General features: G+C 42.4%; 1 long non-coding RNA gene and 1 pseudogene across 1 annotated transcript; one reads left to right on the top strand and one right to left on the bottom strand.

The window, feature by feature from the left end:
* Positions 1 to 10,384: 10,384 nt before the first annotated feature.
* On the top strand, positions 10,385 to 12,669 carry LOC144097217 (uncharacterized). Its single transcript, XR_013306953.1, has 2 exons — positions 10,385 to 10,480; positions 12,523 to 12,669. It is a non-coding gene; the product is annotated as an uncharacterized LOC144097217 (long non-coding RNA).
* Positions 12,670 to 15,219: 2,550 nt separating this feature from the next.
* On the bottom strand, positions 15,220 to 16,110 carry LOC144097800 (uncharacterized; annotated as a pseudogene).
* Positions 16,111 to 17,756: the final 1,646 nt, after the last annotated feature.

The following is a 17,756-nucleotide window of genomic DNA, read 5'->3' as shown; positions in this document are numbered from 1 at the left end:
AAGCCGCCACGCGAATGGACCGCATCATATGTCCGACCCCTCCATCCCACCATCCCTCCCATCATCGCGGCAGGATCGTATAGGCTGCGTCGTTGTGTGTCCGGCTTTTGCAACAGTAGCTGAATAAATGAGGGGTCATATTTATTCGAACTTCGCGCCTGTTCTTCCTAAAGTACTCGAAAATATTAGAGTATATTCGATTCGTTTGAATAATCTTAACAGAAAATTCGCCATTAGAAATTTCTGATTATTCGCAGAACCTTACAATTAACTTTTTACACTTATTTTGCTGTGTTTCGGATTAGTGCCAAGACATGCAACAGACTTGCTCGCACTGCAGGGCAACAGAGAAAGATTTTTTCTTCTTTTCAAAACTTGATATGACATCCTTTGTGCCGCGGCTTTCCAAACGCTACTGGCTGCAGCCACCAAAGTGTTCAGTAAAACTAAATTTGAGAATTTGTAATTAATGACTAACGGCTGTTGGTGCAATTGCTGCCATTTTAAATTGTTGCTTTTTGGGGCTGTAAATATTTGTTTTATTTGACTACCCTATCTTCGGTGATTATTAAAAGCCTTTGTTGAAACACTTTGTACTTGCTTCACAGGCACGATGGTCCATTCTTCAATATGCTCATTGAAATATCAGGAATGAAGTTACGAACTGTTACTTCTTCCTATTACGTTGTTGTGTTTCTATCTCTGCCGCATTTACGGAGCACATGAATAATATCTAAACCAGACCTCTGCCAGATCTCTGAGCTGTATTTGTGGGCGTCCAGAAGAGAGCAATTCGAGTAGGTGCCCCTTCTCCATAGAATTTGGGATACCATATTTTTCCTATTCATTATAAAATACTTACAAACCTTGATCAGCACAGTCAAATACCACATGTCCGCACGAAACATGGTTCGGCCCCGCGAGCCATTTTTACCCATTACACAGTTTTACGAAGTTTGCCGGTTTTGTCATTTCACCGAGTTCAACGCACAGCCAGTAAAAGCGATAATAACGTATTCATCACCATCATTTTTTTACAACTGTGCGAACTTTAAACATGTCCCTTAACCCGTCCGTCCGTCGTTAGGTCCATCCGTTCTTCCGCCTTCTCTGCGTGCGTCCATCATTAGGTCGGTGCGTTCGTCCGTAGAAGTAGAAGCAGACTTCGCAAGCACACAATCCACAAACCTCATGGCGTCCTCATCAGAATTTCACACTTGTAATAGATAGACCCGACAACTTTCGACTTTCTGGAGCGATAGATTGGTACTGTCACGTGTGTGCCTTTTTTATACGCTCATCCTTTGGACGTAATTTTACTCATAGCTATAAATAAGTTCTGCGTGCCTCAGGGTGCTACGGTATTTCTCTTCTTCTCAAGTCAAATTTTTTATTCTGTCCTTGTACTTTTTTCTTATGTGTGATCCGCTTTCACAACCAATAGATCGTCTTATTCCCTTTCTTGCGTCACACCAATCCGTACGTGAGTTCTATCACTTCTAACAGTATCATAGCGAACCTGTAGGATGTTTCACGACAGCTGTTCAGGATTTGAACTTTAAACTGCTATCTTCAGCCTGCCGCGTTTGGAGCTTTCGTATGAGTATTGTACACTGTTCGCGCTCATTGCTGTCTTCTGTTCATCTTTGCAACTTTTCTTCTAGCAAGAATATCTACATCCCTGCAACAAGTGCTTCCATTTGACGCATGGTTATCAACCGACCAAAGCATATAAAACTAAAGTCGCAGTGCCTCGCCGTCAAAGAAGAGTTTTATAACCGAGAGGTGCATTCAACGAGCATAGTATTTCAATCGTGAGACACTGACACCTAGAAAAACCCAGAGTAATGAGATCCTTGACGAGAAGAAAGAGTGAGCGTGTTTTTGAAAAGGTTGCGAGGGATTTATGCCGGTCTCAAAAAGCCGCTCACTGTGGCTTCCTGTATGAAATCGTTCTTGACACCACAGAATGAGAAGCCTTACTCCCACTTCTTGTGCGACTGTTTCTTGTAAGGAGTGGCGATAAGGTAAGGCTGCTTGCAAGAATGGTCGTTGTTCTCTCCTTTTCTGCAAAGTATTTTAACGCGAAGTCTGAAACAAATTTGTTTTAGATGGGTGGACTGGGAGCTAGAGCAATACTTAAGGCATCAAACGAATACTGGCACTAGATCCGACAGGCCAGCGCATAATAGAATCTAGTAAACAAAAATTGTTAACGCAGGCCCATAATAGAGGGTTGCTCTGCTATGCAGTTTCTTTGAAAGTTCTCGCTTTAAGAATTTTAGAAAAAAATTGAAACATTTGTAGTCATCCGACAATTTGAAGTTCTGGAAGCATGTTCAAAGATAAGCATTGTAATAGAAGAGTGGAAAAGTCCGACAAGAAACTGCGAAGGGTTGTTCCTGGCAATATTAAGGCAAAGCAGTAAAATTTTTACGATTTGCAAAACTGAGAGGTTAAGTGTACGTGTAGGCGAGCGCTGCACTTTGGAAGAGAACGCCTATACAGGAACCTTGCTAGTACTGCACTGTAAATAAGCTCATTATCTCATCTTTACTGAGAGATAATGAAAACGCTATTTGGAGTGAATACTTTAAGCAGCACATCCAAATCGCTGGATGTATGTTTTTATGGCTGATGTGTCAGTTTAGCATTCACACGGCTGAAATCTGGAATGACATAAAATGCAAAAAGGAGAAGTCGCGAAGTCAGCCCCAGGTTACAAGTTCGAGAATCGCGTGAGACATAAGGAAGAAATGAGATATCCATTAACAAATTATTTTTATTTTCTAATTTAGAGTGAGGCCCACATTTGGCAATATGAAGTAATAATTAAGGGAGAAGTTTTAACACGGTAGCGCACCGAGGTGACAGATTTCCTGGTTAAAACTAAATCAGCCAACACAGCAGTGTCAGACAGACAAATAATAGACGTGCACGAATGTTATTATTAGTGCCGAAGCTTGAGAAAAAAACAGCATTTTTATTTCATCTTATGTTCGTTAATATTTCAATACATATCATGGCCGCAGAAAAAAACACACATAGAGCGAAAACATTGCAAATGTGCTGGTTAACCCTTAACGAAACATGGAAAACTTTTCTTTCGTGTCGGGAACTGTCACTACTTGGCTGTAGTTAACAAATTATTATTACTACCTTCGATCTCGCATGGCTTGTTGTTGCTCCGTAAGAAGCAGTAAAATTCACAACAGTGCTGATCTTTTTCAGGTATTATAGGTAATCGCTATTTATTTGCCTTTTATTCGTTATTCTCTTTATTTATTTAGAGCCTGTGTACCTAATGCTAACTTGAGTTGCGATGGAAGACTTCGTTTATCAAGTACTTTGTAGCTTCCACGTATTACGGCCAGCAACGTTGTTAAAAAAAATAAGCAGATACGACGTTGCTGCGGTAGTTCAAAACAGCATACATAACAAAACCAATGGAGTTTATTTATTCTATAGTTTAGTTCAAATACACCACAGTATCAGAAAAAAAAACAGTTTCACTATTCAGTGCCCCTTTTTACAGGCGAAATGTAACCGCTGTGTCAGGTGTCAATGACGCCTCATAATGCTTAATTGTGGTAGAAATAGTTAAAGTTGTGTGGGTACACGTGATCTAGGCACTGCGTTTTGTAGGCTGGTAACTCTCCTTCCAAAGCGTTGCTTTAGACAGTAAATAAAAGGGAACTTTAATAGCACAGTTGTGAGACCTAGACCTGCACACTAGCACCCACAAGGACTAAAACATCACATGCACTATTGGAAGTCCAGATCAATATCCTTAACCAATTATATAATACAACGAGAAGTTCCCCCTTTTTTGCTTCCGGCTCCTACAGGGATAAAGAATGTCTTGCAGAGATGCGCGAGGCATGGCTGCCTTCTTGTGGGAGGCGAGCAAAATACGTCACTGCTTCCCGTCAGGATCGGTTCAGCTCTTGAGGTAACGTTGTGAGTCTTCACAACCGCCACAAAAAGAAATACAGTTCGTTAAAACGGATGCTTGGGCGAGTTGGTAAGTTATTTTAAAACAGAACATCGCACCTTTACATGGGACTACGAGGAAGACACGCCAAAGAGGAGCGCTGCTGTGTCGACACAGACGAGCGCTGCTGTGACACAGACAGCGCTCGTCTGTGTCGTGTCTTCCTCGTAGTTCCTGTCAAAGTGCGCGCTATTCTGTTTTAAAAAGAAATATAGCGGGCACGATTTTAGTTCGGCCTTATACATTCACGCAAGTGTACGAGCAGAACATGTGCGTATGCTGTGACCTAGACTGGTTTCAGCTCTCGTCAGCCCTCTGGCTGCAGTGGGTTGGCTGGAGTCGTACTTAGGAACTGATGAAGCGCGGTAGGAATAAGGGAATCAACTGACATTAATGGAAAAACAATTTCTTCACAGCAATATAGGCCTCGTTACTTTAAGAAATTTAATATTTCCCGCATTGCCAGCTGCGCCTCACGTGAGTTACAGGCTCAGAAACGTCGGCGTTTGGCGCTCGCATAGAGCTTCGACTTCTCTCATTCTGTGACGCTATCTTTGATGTTTCTTAACATTCCTTAGTCTTTGACGGTTGGCTCTACTGTGGGCCTAACGTAGAATTCCAGCAGTACTCTGTTCAGTTATCCCAAGGTAAGTGACGACGGTTTTATAGCGATAGGACTAGAAGCTTCATCTGAGAAAAATTTACTTGGCTTCGAGCAGCGCCTGCTGTAAACTTCGCAAATTAGCTGGCAGGAACTGACGCCGCCAAACTGAAGCAAAACCACTGGCTGAAGAGACTTCTCCGAAGCGAAGAATAACCATTGACTGGAGTGAGGTGTTATCACCAGGTCATAGCTGACGTCAAAATACCAGCTTCGGCAGTGTGAATGCAGGGTAGGAAGAAAATGACAGACAAAATCACGGCTGCGTACACAGTATTCAGCCTCCGAAGAACTATCTGTGTCAACTGGGAAAAGCAAAAAAGCGCTTTAAATGCTATCGCAATGGAAACAATGTAATTAGGAGTTCATTTATTTTTTTTTATCTTGGGCATGTCTCTTATGCTTGCTCAAGGTTGGTAATAAATGTTTCAGCACAAAATTTCGGCCCAGATTGTGGCGAAACAAATGTTTTGTCAAGGATGTGCGCTGGCATATAAACAGAAGCGTTATGCCTGCTTGTGTTGTGAGCTTCAGGATAAATTATTAAGTAGTACATGAACAAAAGGTCTCATCTTCAATTAGGTCACATCGAATATGTTGTTAATGTTTTGTTGCTGCAGAGTGGATATGATTACTTCGAACAGGATCCTCGTGTTCGTGGTCCTCGTCGCTCTTATTATTTGTGCATCCGCGGAGAAAGTAAGTAATAGTTCTTTTATTTTGACATTGTGTTTCTAGGTGTTGCCTACAGATGCTGTATATTCTGAGAACACTTCATTTCCTAAATATTCGCAAAACAATGAGGAGATTTTTTTCTAACGCAGTCTTCTTTGAGATGTTACACGGCCAGACGGAAGACGCGCTCGACGAGCCCCCCTGCACCCTCACCAGGCCTGATGTGCACCACTAATATGAGAATGGCCCCGATCCTCTCTCTTGAAAATGGCGGCCTATACTGTTTTCACATTTCCACGGCGATATGCAAGCAAATAGTAAAAGTTCAAAAATCAAGTGATTCTACGTGCCTGCAGAATTAGAAAAAAAAGACTTATAAACGCAAGGCTAAAGGTAGTCAGTAAGAATGACAGTAGCATCGTGCCGTGGTATGTTTTACTATGACTCAATGCAGTTTTAACAAAAGCCCTTAGCGTTTTGGAAAGACACGTTCATGAATACTATAGATTGAGAAGAAAGATATGGAGTCAAAAAAAAAAATCGGGTAAATTGCATTATACAAGACAAGGCAATATTACCCTGCATATATATAATAATCGAAAAAAAGCGATAACCAATCTAACGGCAAAAATTTAATGCCAACATTCTTGCTGAAATGCTCACAGATGTCTCACCTGAACTAATGAAAGAAGCCAAGATATGAGAAGATGCTTTTTATTTCTGTAGGAGCCTCATTTTTATTTCTGTAGGAGCCTCATGGACGCTGTGAAAACAGTCGTAGAAAGTACCGCATCAAAGTTACACCAGTGAATCTATAGAATATCTGGTCTCTAATCAACAGCAAAGAAACATCAGCCTTCCTGTCGACAATGAGAATTCAATTTTTGTTAGGCACACTCACAGGCAGGATGGGAGATGAGGCTATGGGAACCATGAACTCAAGCGGATTACGATGTTTTTTTATTTAGATTCATCAGGGGCATTTAAGTGGTATCAAAAGCGCTTTAGGTCCGCGATCACGAGAGCTCTACCGATGGTTCCGCATGCATTAGTCCTGATGTTAAATAAGCCCTGCAAGGAAAACTTCCACGCATTCGCGTTGCGCGAGGCCCAATCGAACATAAGCGTTAGAAAACTTGGCCAAATCTTAAGCACTGGCTTCGCTTCTAGTGCTGTCACAACTGAAATATTTTAAATAAATCACGAGTTCTGTAATTACTTTTCTGAAGCTTATATTTTCCTTTCCGCTAGTTGCAATGACTTTTAAGGAACAATCAAAATACCTTGGTTTAGGAGCCTTCAAGTTCTTCCTCTATCCTATTTGGCTTCATAATTATTATGCAGTTGTCGTCCGTAATTATAGGTATGAATTGCGAAGCCCGATCAATGGCTTAGGCAGACCAGAACGCTGGGTCTGAAAATTACTATTCACAAAACCAAAGTAATGTTCAATAGTGCGAGAAGGGATCCGCAGCTTACAATTGGTAGCGAGGCCCTGAAAGTGTCAAGTGAATATGTCTACTTATGGCAGGTCGTCACTCCCAATCCCCATCACGGAAGGGAAGAAAGTAGAAAAAATAGAAATTAGTTCGAGCGCAATTTGCCGGTTCTCTCATATATTGAACAACGCTTTACCAGTATGCATCTGGAGATAATTATTCAGCTGTACCTCACCGGTACTCATCGATTGGGCGGAAACATGGAAGATGTCCAAAATGGTTCAAATTAAAGTGAGGACGAAGCAATCAGCTATAGAATAGAAACTGATAGGTGTGACGTTAAAAGACAAAAAGAGGCCAGTGAACAACAAGGGCCTATTGCTTCCTAGTCGAAATCGAGAAGAAATGAGCTTGGGAAAGGCATGTAATGCGAAGGCAAGATATCCTATTGTCATTAAGGGTAACGGTCTGGATACCAAGACAAAGCAAGTGTAGCAGCAGAGGTAGAAAGTTAGGCGTATGAGACTAAGAAATCTGCCAGGAGGAGGTTGCCGCAGCAGACACAGGACAGGGTTTTTGCAGTGATAGCTACATTACGGTAGCATTTCGAGCCTTCAGCGTGGCGGCGCCGTGACGGTGGCGGCGCCGCCACCACGTGGCTGCGCCTCCACGCTGTCATGTAGTTGGTCACGTGGTGCGGAGCAGCTGCCATCGGCGCGGCGCCGTGGCTGATCACGTGGCTCGTCAAGTGGTTGGTCACGTGACCAGACACGTGGTGCGGAGCAGCTGCTGGGCACAACCGAGCTGCCACAGCTGTGCGTATGCGCCGTGTCAATTGGGACGAAGATGAAGAAGGAACGCCCAGCGAAACGGAACAGCGAAAGATTGACTTTGCAATTCAACTAAGCAAGCTTCACTCGGCCAGCTGTAGCTATCACGTCACTCCAGGTTTAACCAGAGCTAAACGACCGCCATTTTTTTAGAGATATGGGAAATGTCATTATCCTGCAGTGGGCGTAGTCAGACTCATGATGAAAATCATGTGGTCGGCCTCCACCATTCATATCGTGTTCTTAGAAGTTGTATTGACGGTGCTCCTTCGTGCACATGCATACCTTTTTGTCGTCATGTAAGACAGTTAATAGGTTGATTGTAAAAGCTTCCTCTCAGTTTCTTCTAAAGCGCCGTTTTGCCGATGTTTCTTCCGCAGCCTCCGCTGTCATATACTGATCGTTAACCGTTGACCTACAACTTTTATGGGCTTGCAGATATAAGCAGTAAAATAAATGCAGTTCAGGAAAACAAGGAGACAGGCAGTTGTAGCTATTTAGTTCATCTAGTCGCGCGGTAAGTTTCCAGAGTGTGAGGTGCAAAACTGATTCTCAGCGGAATGTTTCAGGAGAAGCCGATTTAATATGAAAAAAAAATTCCAGGAGAAATAAAACGAAGTTGCGTCTTATCTGCACTATATATAATTTGGTGAATAATTGGCACATTTTCGTTCTAATGATGCAATGGTACAGAGTTCTCTTTCCTTATGCTGGAATGCTCAGAGGCTGGATATCTAAGTTGAAAAAAAAACACATTTTACAGAAATAGCTATTATAGTGGAAAAAGAAGACGGATATTAAAGATTTTAATTCGTTCTCTTTAGAAGGTTTGCATGAACTTAAATCCGGCGTCCAAAGCATGTAAAACAGACGGTGAAGCGGAAATAAAACTTACTATACTTCAGGCATTGATTTGCATTCTAACCCCCCGTGGCAACAAGACTAGCTTCACAATATGGTGCACTAAATAACCCGTCCTTCGTCGCTGCGTTCCTATCCGCGCCAGTCTAAGTTACGACGCGTGTTCAGTCCGAAGGCAACGCTTCCTGGCGATTTTTGAGCCACTTGAGTTCAATAAATTCGAAAGTGTACCTAATGATCTGAAAAATTTGAAAACTGCGAGACTTTCGATCTATGGGGGGTACCTTTGCAGACAGGACGCCGCACAAACCTGACGCACTCTATACTTTGCGTGGCTGCACAAAGAGGGCGTTAGGAGTGAAATTCAGGCCCCACTTGCTAACGCATTCTTCACATCAATCGCACTGATCGCCCGCGAATTTTGTTTTACCACTGTGCGAAAACGGTAAAAACAAAGCCTCAGGCATCCGACTATTAGCGACTAAAAATGAATTTCCTGCATAGTGTGGAAGAAAATAAAACTCCGAGCTGCATATAGTGGTGTTCACATGAGTGAACGGACCCTTAAAGGCCTGCAGTCCTCAGTGTCACGCCACAAGGGGACCGCGACCCCTTCCGTTCGAAGGTCATTCACACAAACTCAGAAGACCAGTGCGGTATAGTCGGCGCTTGCTCTTTATATCGTCATATTTACATAGCATGAGTGGCTACTAAAGCTTGTTAGAAAGACGGGGCTTTTCAACATAAATTCTGAGCAGAAGTATCGTTTCGTTTTTTTATTTGTGGCGCTTGAAGGACCCAGGGGCGATAAGAAGTTCTTGGCGGTGAATCAGCAGTCACGTAGGACGAAGCCACGCATGTAATAAGAGCGTATGGATGTCCAGCACGTGCTGTATGAGGAACGTTTGTAAACCGATGGGCAGAAATCAAACGCCTGCGCTCGAAGCCTTTCCACAACCGCTCAAATTGTTATGTCTTCTAGCTACTAGAGCGGGGTGCTTGAACCTGTTTGACAATGCAGCACAAACAAGAAAAAGCAGAAAACGGGCTCTCATGCTAAACTAAGAATGAAAATAGCCTTAAACGCGTGCACGCGCAAAGTACAGAGTGGAATGAACTATGCTAGACACCCACGCAATTTATTAGGATCTAAATGTGCGATATAACGAAATTCGTGCACGCAGAGAAATGGCGGCTTCTTTCCGGGCAGCTAGTCACTGAGCAAACGATTGTTTATAAATCAAACTTGCACTGAATGGCCGATTTTCTTCTGGTCCGCTACCAGGCGGCGGCTGACTCGGCATACGTTAATTGCTCAAGGTCACTAAGACCAGTAACGCATACGTCACATGAGAGCAGCTGTCCCTGACCATCTGCGATCCCATCCACTGTTCTGAATCGAACTTGTAGGGACCCTGAGGACACCAGTATGAAATTATTGTTGTCACTAAAAATAGATTCTTTGGGTATTTCTCTGTATTGCAAGTTAGTCTGGCAGCAAATCGCTCGTTGTCGCAAAAGATTTCGAAGTTGATAATCTCCCTGTCAGTCTACCTATATAAATGACGTCCTTACCAAAATAGACCTGTTGCGGCCCATGAGATTAGTGCAAAAATTTGTGTTGACGTAGAAATTTTATTTACCAAATAGGCGGTGAAGGCGATTTGTTTTTCGGCCCTTCATAGCCTATATAGCGCTGTTTGCAGTGATACTGATCTCTTTGCAATCAGAACGCCATAACTTATTCAGACGGGCTAAGTTGAATTGGTCATCAGTGTCTCGTTAAAGATGCTGGCGATCATGAAAGTGTGGCATATTGCGCAGACGTTGGTTGAAGGAAAACGGTGGAGAGAATGCAATGCCTTTTTTACCATGAAACTAATATGCTGGCCTTAAAAAGCTTTTATTCTGTGCGCAGACACGGCAGGCAGCTTCGCAGTCTCGCCTAAAAATGAGATTCAAAATTACACCGGGGTCGCGTGCAGGGCCAGAACCCACATGCCGCCCCTTCAAAACGCCGGTAAGTATATTACATTGCTTCTGTATTGTTTAAAACCTACTGTGATAACAAAACCAGCTTCAGGTATAGGGAAGAATTTAAAACTGTCTTGACAGCGCCGCCGAAATTGCCGCCTGAAACACGTCGTAGTGAAGGTTTCGTGTTTTAGTGATCTTAGAAATCACTTGACACGTCGCTGGAAGTTTTGATAATCGGATGGCGCTAGCGATGCGTTCTTCCTCTTGAGAGATGAGAAAGAGAGGCCATAATGCTGCTGTAGGAAAAATACGGACAAAAACAATTATAAGTATTGTTTTTCTTCGAGAATAGCGCAGTCGAAAATAATGTGCTCTGAATTATACGTTACTTCTGAAATTCCCAATACAGAGAACAAAGCCAACTGTTTGACCAATGTTCATATAAGCGGTGTTGTTTTAAAACATGCACAAAGCTCTGGAAGGCCTCTATGTCAAATCTCTGTGAAAGATGCTGCGATACAGAGTAGTTAGCGCCGTCATGTCTACTATCATTGTCGTGCTTTTCTTCGCTGGTGTATAGTGTTATATGAACACCTGTACCAAGACAAAAAAAGCGAGAACGCAGGAAGAAAAAAAAAGTAATAATGGGCGATGTTTTCTGCTAAATCGGTTAGACACGAAATGAATATTTTTTCTCCTAAAGGCGAGCTGTTATAAGTGAATCTTCCTAGGTGTCAAAGTAACTCAATAGGCGATCATGAAAGTGTGGCATATTGCGCAGACGTTGGTTTAAGAAAAACGGTGGAGAGAATGCAATGGCTTTTTTTACCATGAAAATAATATGCGGGCCTTAGAAAAGCTTTGAAGCTGAAATCTCCACCTGTGATGGCTGTATGGTCGCAATGAATATAGTTTATCTGGCACTTAAATAAATTTCGCTGAGTTGAGAAAATTTTGAAAAAAAATCCTTATTTTTGCAGCAGAACGGATGCGCTCCAATGGTAATAAACAAGTTACCGCCTAATATGTTATTACAGAAGTGGCCTACGCAAATAAGGTGGCGCAATCGCCAAGCGCAACGAAAAAAATGTTGCATTAACTACCTCTTAAATGTGGCATACACTTCTGAGGTTTTAAACCTAGTTGAACACGTTTACGGTTACGTGCGAATTATCAACGTATGAGTGATTCATTATAAGGCAATTAAATTATTATTAATATATAAAAAGCTTGTCATTCAGACAACTGTTCAGAGCGATAAATCTGGCTGCGACAGTGCCATTTACTCATAAATGAAGAAGCTTGTTTTGTTCAGAGTGACAAACTAAACATGAACTCATTATTACTAATTTCTTTCGTACATAAGGCATGAATGTTTTCTTATATTCCACCAGTTCAAACAATTGCGCGCATAAGTTATTTCTGTATCTCTAAAAATGCGGCAAACAACGTGACAATGGGCTGTGCGCTCAGCATACAAGTGCTGAATAAGGCCTGAAGTTGCATAACTTTCCTCTCTAGCCCCATGGCGGCGCTTGGGTGTATGCTAATGAATAATAACTCTGTGAGTGAAACCATAATATTAAAAATAAAGTCATGCCAATTATTCACAACATCGGAACATATGATGTACTTTGTTCATGGCACCACCAACTTATTACGGACACTTCTTGTTTTGAAATATTTTACGCTTTATTCTATAGCACTGAGTTCTACAGCATCATGGTAGCTAGTAGAAAGTGGGAAGTGTTGCAGCTTGCATATGAAATTGCCAGTTTCTATCAATTTTTTTCATATACTTGCCCACAGTTATTGTAAGACGCACGGGTGGTGATATAGTGTAAAGTCCTTTTCCAGGAATCAGTATTATGTTATTAAAATCAACTATTATGAGGAGGCCACTAAAACTCTCAAAATAAGTAAGTTTTTTTAAAAAACAAGCCAAAGCACTATTTCGTTAAAAATTCGCGTTAGTGAAAATTTTGCGATATTGCTCAACTTTTGCGCTCGCTTTTTATTCAAGACCGTCATACCTGAAAAAAAAAAATGATTGCTAACCAAGTTGCTTGTTTTCCGCATTTCCAGTGCCAATATACAGGCCAGTGCTGCCGTCCTCTTCATTGCCTGCGCCCCGGTGTCTGCCACTGATTTAGAAACAAATGTTCTGTCGCAATGGCAGAAGACAGAATGGCAAGCTCAATCGTAAGAAATAAACGGCAGTACAAAAAGGAAGGGGTGTAATTCCTTCGGCAGTGCTTTAACGCTTCCAATCGACACACGGATTATGAAGGATGCTGCAGTGAAACGCCTAGGAATAATTCACACTTCCTGAGGTTCATTAAGGTGTGCTGACACTGCTGAACACAGGAGAGTAATTGTATATCGCCTCCACCTAAATACGACCGTCGCGAACTAGTGATGAGGAAGCGAACGCCAAAAGCCCTAGCTGTGCCACTACGGTGGGTAGTACAAATTATTTCCGTTGAAGTCTAGCAAGCTTTTCGGGTTTTGCGATGAGCCTGACGACGAATGGCGATCGGGCGCCCCGTCCTGCCCCGCGAACGCTAAAACTAGCCTCTTTATGCTAGCTACGAAAGTATGAGGCGCATGTCATGAATTCATTTCTGCATTCATAACACAACTTTGCAGAGAACGAACGTAATGACGTAGTACTTTAGTTAAAAACAAATTAGGCACTTATCTTATTACCAGCCAGAGATAAAAGTTATTTAGAGGGTGCAGCAGCTATTTCCAACAGTGAAGTAAGGAGTTAAACAATAAGCGAGACGTCGGATCTGCACGACACCGGAATACGGCAGGGGTTTTTATGCGTTTCAGTTGCATCGGAATATGGACGCCGCGGCCCGGGTTCTACCCGCGTCCTCCGACTCAGCATCCTAGTTACGAAAAAGTGCGTGCGTTTATGCGTGCGTCAACAAACCAAAAGTAACTGAAGGAAAGTGCTCCAGCCTGTAGGCTAGCGCGAAGAAGGCTAATATTATAGCTTCGTGCGGATACAAAGTTTGAAGAACGAAGGCGTGAAGAGAAGGTAGAAGAGAGGCGCTTCCCAGCCACCTGCGTTGAAGCGACCACTACGGCTGCAGGTAGGCGCTGAACTTGTTAAAACGAGAACATATTTAAAACCAGCAGTATGTTTGCCTTTTTTGCAATTATACCTGGTTATTATTTCTGCCTGGTATCGGATGATTGTTTTCGATCAGAATGTAAAAAAGTACAGACGCAAATTTTTCCGGTGTTCGATTTCGTCGCATGAAACAGGCCTATTTTCCTAGTGATCACAAACAATGCGATCAAAACGCCTTTGCGCAGCGTTAGGAATTACTTACCACCAATTTTCTTCTGGCGGTTTAGGTCTCTGTCGGCGCCACCGCTGAACTTCACCGTGACGTTTCGTTCGACTAGCCAATCACAATCTTGATGACGTCAGCGTCGCCGGCAAGCACTGTTTGTTCGTGCGAATATCGGCTAGGTTCGGTTACGTGAGAATAATTTGGCAAAGTGCACCTTGACGTCACACGATGAGGGTTTAAATACCGAGCTCCTCCTTGAACGACAATCAGAAGCATCTTAAACTGAGTTCCACTCAATGACTGAGTGAAACTTGATAGAAGCATCTCCTTACGCCAAAGAAACAAATAGTATCATTTGTTTGCGCACGAAATTTTGTAACGAAATTTGGAGAGTATACAAAGAGTAGTAATAGAATATTCTCGCAGCGAATGACATGTATTTTTCTGAACAATGAGAGCATGATTTAAATTCTTATTGCCCAGCAACACCCGACAATGGCAGGCAAGTCATATCAAGGCGGATGGTTTCCCAGTCATCACTGTTTCGACATCTGCCCATGCAACAGTCACCTTTTAGCTCTACTTTCCCTACCATACGAAGCATTTATTTTTTCCCGACAAAGAACTGCAAACTAGGAGAGAATGAAGCGATGGCAAAACACATCGGCGACAAAAGAACAAAGCGTCATAAAATAAAACCTCTCTGCCCAGGACCATGGACTAATTTTCGTTTTAACTCTGGCGCGACCAGGGGCACCTCAAATCTATATTGTCCATTAAGCTTCTGCGAGAAACTCTACAACGACTGCATTTATTTCTCTTCCCCCATAGTGTAAGAGTCCCCTCGTAGTAGTATTTGATTTTCAGCAATCAGGCCTTGGAGTACAGAAAGTCTTACTCGCTGTAACATGTCACTATTGGTGTTAGCGATGCTTCTCAATAACTGCGCTTTGAGTCCCGCTCATTGTCTAACACGCATTAAAAAGCATCGCAATTCAGAACGACAAAAGCTGGCAGCTGTTTTCATCCCGCATTGTCTGCAAAGTGGCCTAGATCATCTATAGCTCATGGTTGTACTTGTGAAAGTGCGCCCTGAATTCCATCTGTTCCTCTAAAGCCTCGCAACCGAAAGTGAGCTAGGAAAGTATTCTATACGCTGTCCTCTTTATGTTGTCCATTTCACGTCCATTTGGACTTTTTTTTTATTCAGATACCCTAAAGGCCCTTATGGGCATCACATAGGGGGGGGGGGGGGGGGGTTAACAACAGGATATTTCAAACACAATTAGGGGGGGGGGGGGCAAGGCAATATAGAACATCGCGGTAAGGATCACCGAATACAACAAGAAAATATAAAAAGAAAAAAAGGAGAGAGAATTGCATACATGATGAAAAAAAAACAACAACAACAACACTCCGTACAAAGCATGTAGATACACTTACATTGCGTCAAAGGCATAAAATTCTGCTTTTACCCAGCATGCGCAAAACTGCGTTTCAAATTACTTACAAATGAGTCATGATCACGTATAGAAGCAATTTCTTTTGGCAGCTTATTCCAGTGATGAATAGCTAGAAAGAGCGGTGATTGTCACAGGAGATTCGTACGCGCAAACATGGGACGCACTTTGAAGGGATGGTCGAGGCGGGGGAAAATTTTTTGTGGGGGTTTGATATGGGATGCTGTAAAGGATGACGGGGCATGATACAATCTGTGGAAGTGGGAAAGTAGTGCTAACAGTCGTCGTGTTTCTAGAGACGGTAATTGGAGGGACTTTTTGATAGCCGTGATGCTGGATGTTCTAGAGTATGTTTTAGTGATGAAGCGTGCTGCTTTATTTTGTAAAGATTCCAGCTTGTTTATTAGGTAAGTCTGATTTTGATTCCATAATATGGAAGCGTATTCAATCTTTGAGCGAACTAGAGCTCTGTAAGCTAATAATTTAGTTGACTGATTTGCTAAATATAAATTTCGCCTAATGAAACCAAGTGTTTTATTTGCTTTCGAAATTATTTAATCAATGTGATCATTCCATGTAAGGTTAGAAGTTAAATGGACTCCCAAATATTTTAATGTATACACATTCTCTATGCATATGCTGTTCATAAAATATGAACTTAAGTGAACGTTACTGGCTCTGGTAAATGTCATAGTTTTTGTTTTAGAAACATTAATTTCCATTTGCCATTGCTCGCACCAAAGTGAAATTTTGTTTAGGTCGGCCTGTAAAATATTAGCGTCTTCAGAGGTAATAATTTGTCTGTAAAGCACGCAGTCATCTGCAAACAATCGAACTGTTGAGGTCAGGTTGTTACTGATGTCATTAATGTAAATTAAGAATAAGATTGGGCCAAGTACGGATCCCTGGGGAACGCCAGATTTATCTTGTGCTAAAGCGGAAAAGTGATCATTTACGGAAACAAATTGGTAGCGATCGGTTAAAAAATTTGAGATCCAATTAACAATTTTTTCATGTATGTTAAGCCGGCTAAGTTTCGTCATTAAGCGAGAATGGGGAACTTTATCGAATGCTTTCTTGAAGTCAATAAATATGGCATCGATTATTATGGAATCGTGAACAGCTTGATGAAGATCAGTTATAAGTTCAAAAAGCTGTGTTTCACAAGAGCGTCCTTTCTGAAATCCATGTTGATTGTTAGAAAAGAAGTTATGTTCAGATAAATATTTCATAACTGCGGAAGATATGATATGCTCAAGTAATTTACATGGAATACTAGTTAAGGATATAGGTCTATAGGTCTATATTCTATTTGCCACTCCGATATACCCGCGACATCCAAGCCCCTGCGGCAAGCGACCCTATCATCGAGGGGTTGGCGATTGGAGTTCACTATTGATTGCATATCAAAGCTAATGGCAGCCAGTGGTCAGGTCTAGTCGCTTGCACCTGACAGAGCGCGATGATGTACCTCAATATTGGTTGCATATGGTGACACCTGGTCGACAACCAACGAATAGCCGTATTGCGTTCCATAGACAGAATATAGATGAGCCCGAAAGAAGGAGGGCTCCCCGGCTCCGCAGAAGTACCGCGGGTTGAGAAAGTAAGGAAATTAGAAAAAATGCAATAAAATAAATTGGGCTAGTGCAAAAATTAAAGTGTAATAGAAGAGAAGTTGATGCAAGAAAGAAAGGGAGAATAATAATGATACAAAAAAAGAAAGAAGGATGTACCATTAAGCGTCCCCGCTGCCAAGGGAAAGGTCAGCTCAACCAGCGGCATCTACTTCTTTTCATTCGTTTTCTTTCATTCCGCTCCTGTCTCGAAAGCCACGGGCACATGTCATTGACCAATGAAAGGGGACCAAATAGACGTAAAGGGCACAATTTCAAAGTGACATTGACCCGCCGCGGAGGTTCAGTGGTTAGGACGCTCGCCTAGTTAGCCGGAGTTCCCGTTTTCGAACCCGGCCGCGGCGGCCGAGTTTCGATGGAGGCGAAACGCAAAAGGCGCCCGCCTGCTGTGCGATGTCGGCGCACGCTAAATATTCCCAGTTGGTCGAAATTGATCCGGAGCCCTCCACTATGGCACCTCTTTTTTCCTTTCTTCTTTCACTCCCTCCTTTATCCCTTCCCTGACGGGTGCCCACCGGGTGTTCATCGGGATATGTGAGACAGTTACTTCGCCATTTCTTGTCTCAAAACCAATTTTTCAAATTCACAGTATATACGGCTGCTGGTGCTTTTTTCCACACATAACAGAACTATATCACGTGAAGATCTAAAGAAGTTCAGTGATGTTTTGCACGTCTACGGCCCTCGGTTCGAATTTTTTAAAGCGAAATTTATTGCCCCAGGGCATCAATGATGGGTGAAGGTGTGATGAATGATGTAGTGGAAATTAAATTAATGGAAAAAGGTTAGCTGATTTGATGAAGTCCAGTAGAGAACAATGGCACGGTCCCTGCGTCCAGGCAATGTATGAAGCAGGGTTGCTTGGTGAAAGACCTTCTACCATCAGGTGCCGGATCTTTGTAGGCTTGAGA

This window comes from Amblyomma americanum, chromosome 7 (genome assembly GCF_052857255.1).
Source record: "Amblyomma americanum isolate KBUSLIRL-KWMA chromosome 7, ASM5285725v1, whole genome shotgun sequence".
NCBI classification, from domain to species: Eukaryota; Metazoa; Arthropoda; class Arachnida; order Ixodida; family Ixodidae; genus Amblyomma; species Amblyomma americanum.
The sequence above is the reverse complement of the archived record's forward strand: the minus strand, read 5'-3'. Positions and strand labels throughout refer to the sequence as shown.